The sequence below is a fragment of the Camelus bactrianus genome, chromosome 11 (assembly GCF_048773025.1).
Source record: "Camelus bactrianus isolate YW-2024 breed Bactrian camel chromosome 11, ASM4877302v1, whole genome shotgun sequence".
Lineage (NCBI taxonomy): Eukaryota > Metazoa > Chordata > Mammalia > Artiodactyla > Camelidae > Camelus > Camelus bactrianus.
Window position 1 is genome coordinate 2,508,334 of NC_133549.1, and position 14,529 is coordinate 2,522,862.

The 14,529-nt window shown below is 40.9% G+C and overlaps 1 pseudogene; it reads left to right on the forward strand.

Moving 5' to 3' along the window:
* The window catches only part of LOC141579009 (trafficking protein particle complex subunit 9 pseudogene), a 168,473-nt pseudogene that overhangs the window by 58,652 nt on the left and 95,292 nt on the right, over positions 1 to 14,529 (forward strand).

Here is a 14,529-nt window from a genome sequence, read left to right on the forward strand (position 1 = left end):
CTCGAATGAGGGCCTCCTTTTCCCCCTGCAGTGTAAGAATGCCGGTGACTGAGTTAGAAGCATGCTCCCAAGCTGTCCGTGTCCTTGCCATTCAGAAGCGGACAATGGAAGCTTCCAAATTTCTCCAGAATGCGTTCTACATTCACCTTCGGCAGGTGAGTGTATGTCTTTACACAAGTGGAGGAATTACTGCCGTTTTCCTGGAACTTACTCACCACTAGTCCATCTGATTTTTCTGTGCTAGGATTCAGTATGGCCTGCTAAAATATCTGGAGTCAGATCTTGAAACACTGATGAAGAGGATCATTTATTTTATTTCTATATATGATAGCCTTTTACTTTCAAAATTCAGAATTTTTAGTTCTTTCAGGAATTTTGGGGGGGTTGGCGAAACAACTTTGCTCTTACCATCTTTGAGACCTGTTGCTTTGTGCCTCTCACCTGTCCAACTGTCCATTTCTCTACCCACTCATTCTTCTGACTTGTTCCAAAAAGCATTTCATGCAGCTTACAGAAGAACAGATACCAAATAAACAGGTGAGAAAATGGGGCCAAGTTCAGACAGTGAGGCTAGGAGGCGAGCCTGTGTGGGGGTGGCAGGCATGAGAGACACGCGTCTGCCCTGTGACTTATAAGATCGACAGCAAGAGTGTGCCTGAGGCTCCCAGCAGACACAGGGAAACAGGGTTTGTGGGAGATGCTCGCTGGCTGTGAAATAAATAAGTGGCTGAGGAGAAGCCCAGCCTTTCCAGCTACTAAGGCTTAGGAGAATATTTTGAGTGTCTTCAACATCAGAGTATTTCATCTTTTCTTTTGTCAGAGTTCTACATATAGTTGGTTACATTCTGTACCTGGAAATTTCTACAAAATTTCTTCCCACGTGAGTCCCATGACTCGGGAATGGGGTGGTTCTGCTCATTGACTGGGGTTGGCCAGAAACCGAAAATGACAGCTTCAAAGAAGCCTGGGATTTGTCAGTTATGTTTTGTCAGTACTGTAGAGTTCAAAAAATGCTTTCACAGTATCTCTCCATCTGAGGCGGCAGCGTGCTCTCTTACCAGCATCAGGAGCTCAGGGCCACGGGATGGTGGGGGCTGACTGCATTGCCGTCAAGACGGCTGAGCTAGTCACTGCAGGTGTGGTTCTTTTACGTAAGGCCTTTCATGTTCTTTACTTGAATGTTTCAACAGGGAGTTAATTAACTGAGTCAATTAACATTTAATAAATATGATGCTTTGTTGAAAAGACAGTTATAGACAGAATATAAGCTCTGAAGCCTTTAAAAACGGTTTCATTACTGAAATTTCAGTAGGGGAGATACACAGTTTATCTTATTTATGCCTCTCTTTTAAAGTAACAAAGAAACAAGACAGAAAAGGCAGAGGATGGTTTCTGTTCTTCCTTTCTGCTTGCAGGTGCCCTCACCTCCAGTAGCATCCATCCAGACACCGGAATTGACACTGGCCGTGCTCAGAACTGCCTCAGCCCTGAAGACACAACTGACAAATAGAAGGGGGCCACGCCCTGTTACAGCAGGTGCTCTCACTTTGTGGATCCTTATGTAACTGAGCGGTGTTAATCAGGATTGCCCGTTTTACATTGTGTGGCGCTGCTGCGGTGTCTCCTAGTTACTTGTCTCTGTAAGTATTCATGTATTATTCCCCACTGCGTGGTACTACACGTCTCAAAATGCTATTTTCAGATGAAAACTAATGTGCATTTAATATAATATGTCTGGAAAAAGGGGCAAAAGATTCTATCCTGGTCCCGCTACTCAGAGATAATAATTAACAATTTAACATTCATTTTCTGTTCTTTTCGTCAGTGTGTATCATCTCTGTCATAAAAACCAGTGAGCACTCCGTCCCTGTTTACTGTTCGGAGACCTCCATTTTCCATTCGGCTTATTACATGTTTTTCTACAATATTCTATCTCCCCTGGCATGATTTTTAAAGACCAGTGTAGCATTCTGTCTTATGGAGGCATCGTCCATTTTACTTCGGACTTAAATAAACTTTTAAATTCCAAGTATACTTAACTGAAATACTGAAAAGAGAACTGTGGTGGTACAGGAAGGCCCCTAACTCCCTTCCCATTATTTCCTGAGAGTAAAAGCTGTTGAAAATTTGGTATATATATTTCATGACCTTTAGGCCTATGAGATACATATATATACACATATGAGAAATCAATGTATAGGTGTGTGTATATATGCTTTATTTAAAAATGAGACCATACTATATGTTTTTTCTGCAGCTCGCTTTATTCACTCAGGGGTATATCATGGACGTCCTCCCGCTCCAGACTCACCCGGTCCTTTCAGATAGATTGGAGGGGTCTCCTGATGTGCGGGTGTCGTCTCTTGTCCACGGACACATTTGGTGGGAGAGTGCTGTGGACAAGGCCCTGGACCAAAGCGAAACGCCAGCTCCCTCAGTGCCCGCAGCTCGCCTTGATTTACCGCATCATTGTCTTGATGGTGGACAGTTAAGTTTTCTCCATTTTCCACTGTCAGAAAGAATGTTTGAGTTGCATCCTTCTTGTACAGACCATCCTGTGATCTTGTATGTGTATTCCATTAGTTAAGGCTTCTGGAAATTTAGTCCCTAGATGTGACATTTACATTCATCACAGACTCCTTTCAAGTGACTAGAAATTCCTTCTCCATTGGGGAATGAAAAAATGCACAATTACTTATATAACCAATTCTCTACTGCTGGATATGATTTCACTTCAGTTTTTCTTCCCACCTTTGTAAACAGTGCTGTGTAAATGCCCTGATGGGTACATCTTTTTGGACTGATTTTTTTTTCCTAAAGGAAACGATTCCTAGAAGTGGAGTTGAGTCAGTGTGTATGTACGTTTTTCAGAGCTTACAAATCCATTGATATGTCATCCTCTGAAAAAGTCGCTCATGATTTGTTCTCCCACAGATGGACACTAGCTAGAATATCTTAAAAATATTTGCCAATATGATAAGCAAAAGTGCTTTTTCATTGTTTTTGTTTGCATTTGATGACCAGTGAAGTTTTGAGCATTTTTCACTCATTAGCCACTTGACTTTTTAAAATGAATGATTCCTTTTGTCCTTTGCCCACATTTAAGTGAGGGAGCTTCTTGTTGCTTTGTGACAGCTTTTTGTATGTTATGAAAATTAACTTCGTGAATTCATCAACATGTATCACAGAGCTTTTTCTTGTCATTTCTTTCCTTTCATTTTGTTCAGGAAGTTTTCTGATTTTTGTTGTGGCTCAAACTATTCTTAGGATAGTAAATGTCTTCCTTATGGGTTTTATCTTTGACATTATTCTTAGAAATACTCTCTTATAATGGAATAAATCTCTTCTGTAGGTTTTTTTAATCTCTAAGATGGAGATTATAATAGTACATGTTATAGTGAGGAGAAGTTGAGTTAATAAGAGCAAAGAGTTGTATTTGCTGTTACTAGTACTTTTTAATATTTACATCACTATCTGCAATTTATCTTGTGGTCATTATGACAGGAATGGAATTTATTCTTTCCAGGTGATTCTCTGTCCCAGGACAATTATTGAATTCATAATTTTCTCTTTGATTTGAAATCCCACCTGTACGAAATACTTACATACACTAGAGTCTCTTTTTGAGCTCATGGTTCCCTTCTGTCAATCTCCTTTCCTTACTCCAGCACCATATCTTACATATTGTAAAAATTTATTTAATAACTGGCAGTCTGATTTTTTTTTGATTCTTTTCTTCCATCCCAAATTTTCTTGTCAAGTATTATGACTTTATTTTTCCTGAAGAATTCCAAAATATTTTGTTCAAGTTAAAAAAATCAGATTGGAATTTTCATGGGATTTTTTAGTAAGTTTTGAATTATTCTTAGGAGAACTTACATCTTTACAAAACTGCTTTTCTCCATGCAATATGTTTATGTCTCTACATTCATACCTCTTACTTTAACCCTCAATACAGTCCTGAAGTTTCTCCATTTAGAATATGGGCATTATTTTTGAATTTATTCCAGATTATTGTTTGTGTTTTTGTTAATTTTGTAAGTGAGAATTTTTTGCTATTATATTTTTAAATGCTTAAAACTGACATTTAGAAAGGAAGATTCGGTTTGTCAATACTCACTTTGTAACTTGTCATTTAAAATTGTAAGTATTAAGTACTTGTTCCAGAATCCTCTTTTCTGTTTTTTAAAATTTTTTCCAAGATTCTCAAAATGTTCATAGCTAAGTAGTATAGGTGGGGACACAGATGGAGAGAGGTAGTGTGGCTCACGTACAAACTGTGAGCACTTTCATGGCTGCCTTTAGGCTGGAGAAGCCGCAGAAGAGCCCAGGTTAGACCAAGGGTGGCTTTGTATGCACTTGAAAGCCAGCTTTCCTGCCTGTATGGTGAAGCCTGGTGGGCATGGCAGGTAGATGACCAAGGTCTGATCAAGGTCTGATCAAGGTCATTGGCTGCACAGAGCGCTGTGTCTGTGAGAACTGGAGACCATTACCATGGGAAATGCTTGGCGCCAGGAACACTGCAGGGGAGCTGGGGAGCCTGTGTGTTAAGGATTTTCCAGCCCTGGGAGTGGGAAGATGAGACTCTACATTCAGATCTGAGTTTGAATTCATCCTCTCTTGTTTACTGGTCCTCTGACTTTTGTCAAGTTATCTACCCGCTTTGAACTCCTGTTTTCTTGTCTCTCAAAACAGGAGAATTACAGCCTGCTGCTAGAGTGTTTGATCAGGGTAAATGATTTGTGTCTATAAGATGCCACGTACAGTCACAATCTCAGTGAGAAATGGGCTGTCGCCTCTTCTTCTGCAACTCAGTGCTCCATAAGACATCGGGGGAAAGCCAGTCCCTAATTTGTATGTGATGCAATGAGGAACAAAATTAACGTCTTGCCTTTCCCTAGCAGTATTCTTACTTCTTTGCTTCATTTACCTCTTTCCTCCTTTACTCTCCCCTTTCACCTCCTCCACCAAAAGAGACTGAGTCTGTCTCAGAACACTACATTCAAATTACTTTAAATGTTGGCTCATCCCCATGAAATTACAGTGAAATTAAAAATAATCTGTACACGTCCCAGACATGATTATATTTGATTTACACACACACACACACACACACACACACACACACACACACACACACACACACACACAATCAGGCTACCTCCCATTTGCTGAGGGAGAAGGACCATTTTTTCTGAGTTTTCATTCACTGAGCGTGAGAGCAAAGTCTCTTAAGCAGAAATTCGCCTGGCTTCTTGCATGGTTTTTTAAATTGGATTTCTGCTTTGTGTCCACAGAAATAGTCTCCTATTAGAAGAGGGGAAGTGGAGACATAGATATTCTGCTGAGATATTGGTGTCATCATATTTGAGTTGGAAAGGACTTACGACAGCATAGAGTCGTACCTTTTTATGGGTGAGAATCCATGATAGTGTAACTTGGACAAGAACCCGGGTCTTCTGTCTTCATGTCCACGCGGATGAAGAGGCAACTGGGTGGGGGATGGCAGGGATCCTTGCTTGAGTTCCGGGGTCTTGCTAGTTTCCATTGTTCAGCTGCCTTTAGTTTATGTCCATGTGGCCTCTCATGGGAAGGTCACTCTATCCTGATAGATTGAGTTTCTAATCAGTAAAAAGGTCTGGACCCACTCATGTTTCCCAGAGATTTTCTGCTGACCTGCTGACACTTTATATACATGAGACCTAAGAAACTGCTGGATATAAAATCCTTATTGTTATCATTTGCCCTCGAGTTCCACAGGAATGGGGTGCTGTCTCAGGCTGTCTAAGGCCAGCTCTGAACAAAGATAGGGTGATAGGCTGTGCAGCTGGACACTCCCCAGTCGAATGGGATTTCCAACTTAGTTTTTAGAATCAGGCAGATTAGTTCAAATCTTACCTTTACCAGTTATTAGCTTTGTGACCTTGAGGAAGAAACTTTACTTTTTTGGGGACAAATTTTCTTTATCTGTAAATAAGTTCAGTATTTATTTTAGGGTTTTTGTTTTAGAATTGAATGAGCTAATTCCCTCATTTATTCCTAAAATACTGATCACATGGTTCTATGCTGGTGACTTAGTGGTTGATTACTAAGGGACTCAGTAGTGAGAATGTGGGTGAGGCTCCCTGGATAATAGAGCTTATATTCCATGTTATGCTTGTAAAAGACTGGATTGCAGTGGAATTTTAGTAAATGTCCATTCCTTTCCTAATCGCCATTGATTGTGTATATATCTGTATACTAATATATGAACAATTTTTTATTGCAATTTAAGTCTTTTTGTAGTATTTAAAGTATGCAACTATAACAAAAAGGCGTGAAATAAAATGATTTGACTTTTATTTTCTTTTCAATAAGCAAAACAAAATAAAATAGAAAAGAAAAGAAAAAGTTTTGAAGGAGTAGAAATAATTTTATTTCTGTGGAATCGACTCCCTATGTTAGGTTTTTCGGTTGTGTTCTTAAACAGCATATAAAATTGACAGGTTTTGACTTCAGTGTTGATAGCTAGGTGAGTATAGTTTCTTTTTGTGGTTGTCTTTGATGAATTATTTGCACTAGATCATAAATAATGTGCATGTTACATATTGGAAACGAGGAAACAGTGGAGACATACTACCTCCAATGCAGTCATTTTGTTACCGAGTCCAAACTCATTCTGCTCACCAAATGACAGGCCAATAAACTGGGAGATGAGGTGTTGGAGCAAGGAATAGTGACTTTATTTGCAAAGCTGGCAGACCCAGAAAATGGCAGACTGATGTCCTGGAGAACCATCTTCCCCAAGTCAGAATTGAGTCTCCTTTTATACTAAAAAGGAGCGGGACTGCAGTTGGTTGTTGGAAACTTCTTGTTGTATGAATTGCTTGTCCTTTGAATCCGCTGTTCTTGCAGCTGTCCATGTGGATCAAATCATGTTGCCCCTGTAAAACCTCCAAAAATAAAACAAAGTTATTCTCTATTTTGCAACTTGCCATCTCTACATAAGTGCAGATTAGTTAGCATCCTTCAAGATCACGGCCAGGAGAAGAGGCTGTCCTGGATATTTCAGTCTAAAGGCAACTTTCTTTTACAAATGGTGCCGAGATAGCAAGTCTGAGACTAGAAAAGAGGGCACAGGGTTAAAGCCAAAGGGACAGACCTAACATGGGGTCAAAATTGTTCTTTTCTATTACAATTACAATTCCCTTTTCTGCTTTATAGATAATTTTAGTAAGAAACATGAGCAATTTTGTATTTTTGCTTCTTAATAACCGATAAGTGGGCCAACTATATTTTTGTGAGCAGGGATGCTGTGCGGGCATAGGGATCACAGCAAACTCTTGTTGGGGGTGGCCGACCCTGGAACATGTCTGATGCCCCGTGAGTGTTGGTGAGGGTCCCCCTAGCCAGCGGCTCTCTTCAGGAGCCAGCATATGGGCATTGATATCTGGAGACCTCATTTTCGGCTGCAGGAAATTTTTTAGATACTGCGATTGAAAAATCACTCCAGCTGGGGATAATTAGGGAAAAAAGGAAAAGGAAAAGGGTTTGGAGTAGAGTAGAAGAGAAGGACATCAGATCACGGAGACTGAGTGCTTGGCAGCGGGGCTTCGGGGGAGAGGGGAGCAGACGTGGGGAGGGGCCTGGCCCCGGAACCAGCTCCTGCACCTGTCCCCGTGCCCAAGCCACATAGCTCTTAATTGGGCCACCTCTCTGGGCTGGATGTCACCCTGGGCAGAACCTTGAGAATCGAAGGTAAGGGGTGGGCAGCACTCACCTAGGGGGTCACTATGGACTTCGGTCAAGTCCACAGTGCCTTTTCTGGTCATGGGTCTTCACTTGTCCTTTATCTCAGGATCTGAGGAGGAGGAGAAAGGAACTCAGGTAGAGATCCAGGAAGATATCCGACTGTGGACTGTGTTAAGAGAGGACAGACACAGTGACACGGGGAGCGAGGACACTTGCAGCAAATTAAAATGACTTCACAACTATGGCTTCAGAGTTGCAGGTGTGAGAGAGCCTAAGCCTGTCTCAGAGTGCAGGGGACAAGTGGAAAGGAATGGCAAAATTTCCACTGAAAATTGAAATTTTGTTAAATAGCCTGCTACTGTTGCTTGTATCACTTGAATGAATGCAGGCATATTTCTGTGGGCATTTATAGGTTCACTCAACCCCACCAGCCCCTCTTGCCCCCATCGGGGATGGGATTTCTCAAGCACAGTGCCCCTCCTGCTTGGGTGGGCCACGCTGCGTGTCCTCGCCTGGGGCCGGGCTGCTGCAGGGCACTGAGTCCCCGAGGCGTGGCTTGGGAGACACGACAGGAACACCTCTGCTCTCGAATGAGGGCCTCCTTTTCCCCCTGCAGTGTAAGAATGCCGGTGACTGAGTTAGAAGCATGCTCCCAAGCTGTCCGTGTCCTTGCCATTCAGAAGCGGACAATGGAAGCTTCCAAATTTCTCCAGAATGCGTTCTACATTCACCTTCGGCAGGTGAGTGTATGTCTTTACACAAGTGGAGGAATTACTGCCGTTTTCCTGGAACTTACTCACCACTAGTCCATCTGATTTTTCTGTGCTAGGATTCAGTATGGCCTGCTAAAATATCTGGAGTCAGATCTTGAAACACTGATGAAGAGGATCATTTATTTTATTTCTATATATGATAGCCTTTTACTTTCAAAATTCAGAATTTTTAGTTCTTTCAGGAATTTTGGGGGGGTTGGCGAAACAACTTTGCTCTTACCATCTTTGAGACCTGTTGCTTTGTGCCTCTCACCTGTCCAACTGTCCATTTCTCTACCCACTCATTCTTCTGACTTGTTCCAAAAAGCATTTCATGCAGCTTACAGAAGAACAGATACCAAATAAACAGGTGAGAAAATGGGGCCAAGTTCAGACAGTGAGGCTAGGAGGCGAGCCTGTGTGGGGGTGGCAGGCATGAGAGACACGCGTCTGCCCTGTGACTTATAAGATCGACAGCAAGAGTGTGCCTGAGGCTCCCAGCAGACACAGGGAAACAGGGTTTGTGGGAGATGCTCGCTGGCTGTGAAATAAATAAGTGGCTGAGGAGAAGCCCAGCCTTTCCAGCTACTAAGGCTTAGGAGAATATTTTGAGTGTCTTCAACATCAGAGTATTTCATCTTTTCTTTTGTCAGAGTTCTACATATAGTTGGTTACATTCTGTACCTGGAAATTTCTACAAAATTTCTTCCCACGTGAGTCCCATGACTCGGGAATGGGGTGGTTCTGCTCATTGACTGGGGTTGGCCAGAAACCGAAAATGACAGCTTCAAAGAAGCCTGGGATTTGTCAGTTATGTTTTGTCAGTACTGTAGAGTTCAAAAAATGCTTTCACAGTATCTCTCCATCTGAGGCGGCAGCGTGCTCTCTTACCAGCATCAGGAGCTCAGGGCCACGGGATGGTGGGGGCTGACTGCATTGCCGTCAAGACGGCTGAGCTAGTCACTGCAGGTGTGGTTCTTTTACGTAAGGCCTTTCATGTTCTTTACTTGAATGTTTCAACAGGGAGTTAATTAACTGAGTCAATTAACATTTAATAAATATGATGCTTTGTTGAAAAGACAGTTATAGACAGAATATAAGCTCTGAAGCCTTTAAAAACGGTTTCATTACTGAAATTTCAGTAGGGGAGATACACAGTTTATCTTATTTATGCCTCTCTTTTAAAGTAACAAAGAAACAAGACAGAAAAGGCAGAGGATGGTTTCTGTTCTTCCTTTCTGCTTGCAGGTGCCCTCACCTCCAGTAGCATCCATCCAGACACCGGAATTGACACTGGCCGTGCTCAGAACTGCCTCAGCCCTGAAGACACAACTGACAAATAGAAGGGGGCCACGCCCTGTTACAGCAGGTGCTCTCACTTTGTGGATCCTTATGTAACTGAGCGGTGTTAATCAGGATTGCCCGTTTTACATTGTGTGGCGCTGCTGCGGTGTCTCCTAGTTACTTGTCTCTGTAAGTATTCATGTATTATTCCCCACTGCGTGGTACTACACGTCTCAAAATGCTATTTTCAGATGAAAACTAATGTGCATTTAATATAATATGTCTGGAAAAAGGGGCAAAAGATTCTATCCTGGTCCCGCTACTCAGAGATAATAATTAACAATTTAACATTCATTTTCTGTTCTTTTCGTCAGTGTGTATCATCTCTGTCATAAAAACCAGTGAGCACTCCGTCCCTGTTTACTGTTCGGAGACCTCCATTTTCCATTCGGCTTATTACATGTTTTTCTACAATATTCTATCTCCCCTGGCATGATTTTTAAAGACCAGTGTAGCATTCTGTCTTATGGAGGCATCGTCCATTTTACTTCGGACTTAAATAAACTTTTAAATTCCAAGTATACTTAACTGAAATACTGAAAAGAGAACTGTGGTGGTACAGGAAGGCCCCTAACTCCCTTCCCATTATTTCCTGAGAGTAAAAGCTGTTGAAAATTTGGTATATATATTTCATGACCTTTAGGCCTATGAGATACATATATATACACATATGAGAAATCAATGTATAGGTGTGTGTATATATGCTTTATTTAAAAATGAGACCATACTATATGTTTTTTCTGCAGCTCGCTTTATTCACTCAGGGGTATATCATGGACGTCCTCCCGCTCCAGACTCACCCGGTCCTTTCAGATAGATTGGAGGGGTCTCCTGATGTGCGGGTGTCGTCTCTTGTCCACGGACACATTTGGTGGGAGAGTGCTGTGGACAAGGCCCTGGACCAAAGCGAAACGCCAGCTCCCTCAGTGCCCGCAGCTCGCCTTGATTTACCGCATCATTGTCTTGATGGTGGACAGTTAAGTTTTCTCCATTTTCCACTGTCAGAAAGAATGTTTGAGTTGCATCCTTCTTGTACAGACCATCCTGTGATCTTGTATGTGTATTCCATTAGTTAAGGCTTCTGGAAATTTAGTCCCTAGATGTGACATTTACATTCATCACAGACTCCTTTCAAGTGACTAGAAATTCCTTCTCCATTGGGGAATGAAAAAATGCACAATTACTTATATAACCAATTCTCTACTGCTGGATATGATTTCACTTCAGTTTTTCTTCCCACCTTTGTAAACAGTGCTGTGTAAATGCCCTGATGGGTACATCTTTTTGGACTGATTTTTTTTTCCTAAAGGAAACGATTCCTAGAAGTGGAGTTGAGTCAGTGTGTATGTACGTTTTTCAGAGCTTACAAATCCATTGATATGTCATCCTCTGAAAAAGTCGCTCATGATTTGTTCTCCCACAGATGGACACTAGCTAGAATATCTTAAAAATATTTGCCAATATGATAAGCAAAAGTGCTTTTTCATTGTTTTTGTTTGCATTTGATGACCAGTGAAGTTTTGAGCATTTTTCACTCATTAGCCACTTGACTTTTTAAAATGAATGATTCCTTTTGTCCTTTGCCCACATTTAAGTGAGGGAGCTTCTTGTTGCTTTGTGACAGCTTTTTGTATGTTATGAAAATTAACTTCGTGAATTCATCAACATGTATCACAGAGCTTTTTCTTGTCATTTCTTTCCTTTCATTTTGTTCAGGAAGTTTTCTGATTTTTGTTGTGGCTCAAACTATTCTTAGGATAGTAAATGTCTTCCTTATGGGTTTTATCTTTGACATTATTCTTAGAAATACTCTCTTATAATGGAATAAATCTCTTCTGTAGGTTTTTTTAATCTCTAAGATGGAGATTATAATAGTACATGTTATAGTGAGGAGAAGTTGAGTTAATAAGAGCAAAGAGTTGTATTTGCTGTTACTAGTACTTTTTAATATTTACATCACTATCTGCAATTTATCTTGTGGTCATTATGACAGGAATGGAATTTATTCTTTCCAGGTGATTCTCTGTCCCAGGACAATTATTGAATTCATAATTTTCTCTTTGATTTGAAATCCCACCTGTACGAAATACTTACATACACTAGAGTCTCTTTTTGAGCTCATGGTTCCCTTCTGTCAATCTCCTTTCCTTACTCCAGCACCATATCTTACATATTGTAAAAATTTATTTAATAACTGGCAGTCTGATTTTTTTTTGATTCTTTTCTTCCATCCCAAATTTTCTTGTCAAGTATTATGACTTTATTTTTCCTGAAGAATTCCAAAATATTTTGTTCAAGTTAAAAAAATCAGATTGGAATTTTCATGGGATTTTTTAGTAAGTTTTGAATTATTCTTAGGAGAACTTACATCTTTACAAAACTGCTTTTCTCCATGCAATATGTTTATGTCTCTACATTCATACCTCTTACTTTAACCCTCAATACAGTCCTGAAGTTTCTCCATTTAGAATATGGGCATTATTTTTGAATTTATTCCAGATTATTGTTTGTGTTTTTGTTAATTTTGTAAGTGAGAATTTTTTGCTATTATATTTTTAAATGCTTAAAACTGACATTTAGAAAGGAAGATTCGGTTTGTCAATACTCACTTTGTAACTTGTCATTTAAAATTGTAAGTATTAAGTACTTGTTCCAGAATCCTCTTTTCTGTTTTTTAAAATTTTTTCCAAGATTCTCAAAATGTTCATAGCTAAGTAGTATAGGTGGGGACACAGATGGAGAGAGGTAGTGTGGCTCACGTACAAACTGTGAGCACTTTCATGGCTGCCTTTAGGCTGGAGAAGCCGCAGAAGAGCCCAGGTTAGACCAAGGGTGGCTTTGTATGCACTTGAAAGCCAGCTTTCCTGCCTGTATGGTGAAGCCTGGTGGGCATGGCAGGTAGATGACCAAGGTCTGATCAAGGTCTGATCAAGGTCATTGGCTGCACAGAGCGCTGTGTCTGTGAGAACTGGAGACCATTACCATGGGAAATGCTTGGCGCCAGGAACACTGCAGGGGAGCTGGGGAGCCTGTGTGTTAAGGATTTTCCAGCCCTGGGAGTGGGAAGATGAGACTCTACATTCAGATCTGAGTTTGAATTCATCCTCTCTTGTTTACTGGTCCTCTGACTTTTGTCAAGTTATCTACCCGCTTTGAACTCCTGTTTTCTTGTCTCTCAAAACAGGAGAATTACAGCCTGCTGCTAGAGTGTTTGATCAGGGTAAATGATTTGTGTCTATAAGATGCCACGTACAGTCACAATCTCAGTGAGAAATGGGCTGTCGCCTCTTCTTCTGCAACTCAGTGCTCGATAAGACATCGGGGGAAAGCCAGTCCCTAATTTGTATGTGATGCAATGAGGAACAAAATTAACGTCTTGCCTTTCCCTAGCAGTATTCTTACTTCTTTGCTTCATTTACCTCTTTCCTCCTTTACTCTCCCCTTTCACCTCCTCCACCAAAAGAGACTGAGTCTGTCTCAGAACACTACATTCAAATTACTTTAAATGTTGGCTCATCCCCATGAAATTACAGTGAAATTAAAAATAATCTGTACACGTCCCAGACATGATTATATTTGATTTACACACACACACACACACACACACACACACACACACACACACACACACACACACACACAATCAGGCTACCTCCCATTTGCTGAGGGAGAAGGACCACTTTTTCTGAGTTTTCATTCACTGAGCGTGAGAGCAAAGTCTCTTAAGCAGAAATTCGCCTGGCTTCTTGCATGGTTTTTTAAATTGGATTTCTGCTTTGTGTCCACAGAAATAGTCTCCTATTAGAAGAGGGGAAGTGGAGACATAGATATTCTGCTGAGATATTGGTGTCATCATATTTGAGTTGGAAAGGACTTACGACAGCATAGAGTCGTACCTTTTTATGGGTGAGAATCCATGATAGTGTAACTTGGACAAGAACCCGGGTCTTCTGTCTTCATGTCCACGCGGATGAAGAGGCAACTGGGTGGGGGATGGCAGGGATCCTTGCTTGAGTTCCGGGGTCTTGCTAGTTTCCATTGTTCAGCTGCCTTTAGTTTATGTCCATGTGGCCTCTCATGGGAAGGTCACTCTATCCTGATAGATTGAGTTTCTAATCAGTAAAAAGGTCTGGACCCACTCATGTTTCCCAGAGATTTTCTGCTGACCTGCTGACACTTTATATACATGAGACCTAAGAAACTGCTGGATATAAAATCCTTATTGTTATCATTTGCCCTCGAGTTCCACAGGAATGGGGTGCTGTCTCAGGCTGTCTAAGGCCAGCTCTGAACAAAGATAGGGTGATAGGCTGTGCAGCTGGACACTCCCCAGTCGAATGGGATTTCCAACTTAGTTTTTAGAATCAGGCAGATTAGTTCAAATCTTACCTTTACCAGTTATTAGCTTTGTGACCTTGAGGAAGAAACTTTACTTTTTTGGGGACAAATTTTCTTTATCTGTAAATAAGTTCAGTATTTATTTTAGGGTTTTTGTTTTAGAATTGAATGAGCTAATTCCCTCATTTATTCCTAAAATACTGATCACATGGTTCTATGCTGGTGACTTAGTGGTTGATTACTAAGGGACTCAGTAGTGAGAATGTGGGTGAGGCTCCCTGGATAATAGAGCTTATATTCCATGTTATGCTTGTAAAAGACTGGATTGCAGTGGAATTTTAGTAAATGTCCATTCCTTTCCTAA